Here is a 1,151-nt window from a genome sequence, read left to right as displayed (position 1 = left end):
AAAAAAAAAAAAAAAGACAGGGTTTTACCATGTTGGCCAGGCTGGTCTCAAACTCCTGGCCTCAAGTGATCTTCCCACCTCAGCCTCCCAAAGTGCTGAGATTGCAGGGTGAGCCACCGCACCTGGCTGCTAGTTGAGATCTTTAAAGGCCAAGGTGTCTACCACAAACTGTCCGTCGCTCTTCAAAATGAAGTTCGTGAGAGAACAGCGCCCCATAAAGGCCATTATTTTAAAGACGACCTCCCTCCTGTGGATTATTGGTGGAGGATAGGGAAGACCTGGACATACCGAACAAAACAAGCAGTAAAGGGGTATGCCTTCGCTTTTAGAAAATAAAGTCAATCCTAAGCCCCAGGACTCCTGAGGCTTTTAGAAAATAAAGTCAATCCTGAGCCCCAGGCTCAGCCCAAGCCCCATCCCCTCACCCCAAGAAGCCAGCGCCTCCTGACCCTGGGGCAGACGCTACCTAGTTCCCACAGGGAGACAAGTCTCCTCCTGCAGCAGGAAATGGGGTATGGTGGGGGCAGGCCAGCTCCAGGACACGCTGGGAAATTCCCAGCCTGAGAATCTTCCTCACAAGGAAGCCCAAGGGGCACTTGGCTTCATCTCCCAACCTTTTTTCCTCGCAACCTCAAATGGAAAGAGAAACCTCCTCTTTCCTCTTCAAAGCACAGCTAAGTCTGAGTTTCCAATAAAAAAAAAATTTTTAAAAAAACGAACAAAACAAAGCTGTTTCAGTTTCAGTTTCCATTTCTAGCCGTCAGGAGAGATGGCTGCTGAACTAAGGCAGCCCAGCAGAGGGAGACCCCGCGGATGCCTGGACGGCTCCCCAGCCCTCTCCGCAAGCAAAAGACAAGACGATAAAGTTAGTGATTCTTCCGCCGCAGGGTGGCTCACGCCTGTGATCCCAGCACTTTGTGAGGCCGAGGCGGGCGGATCACCTGAGGTCAGGAGTTCGAGACCAGCCTGGCCAACATGGTGAAATCCCTGTCTGAACTAAAAACACCAGAAATTAGCCGGGCGTGGTGGCGGGCGCCTGTAATCCCAGCTACGCGGGGGGCTGAGGTGGGAAAATCGCTTGAACCCGGGGAGCGAAGGCTGCAGTGCCACATTGCACTCAAGCCTGGGTGAGAGAGCAAAACTCTGTATCA

Source organism: Cebus imitator, unplaced genomic scaffold, assembly GCF_001604975.1.
Source record: "Cebus imitator isolate Cc_AM_T3 unplaced genomic scaffold, Cebus_imitator-1.0 Scaffold434, whole genome shotgun sequence".
Taxonomy (NCBI): Eukaryota; Metazoa; Chordata; class Mammalia; order Primates; family Cebidae; genus Cebus; species Cebus imitator.
Note: the sequence above shows the minus strand (reverse complement) of the source record.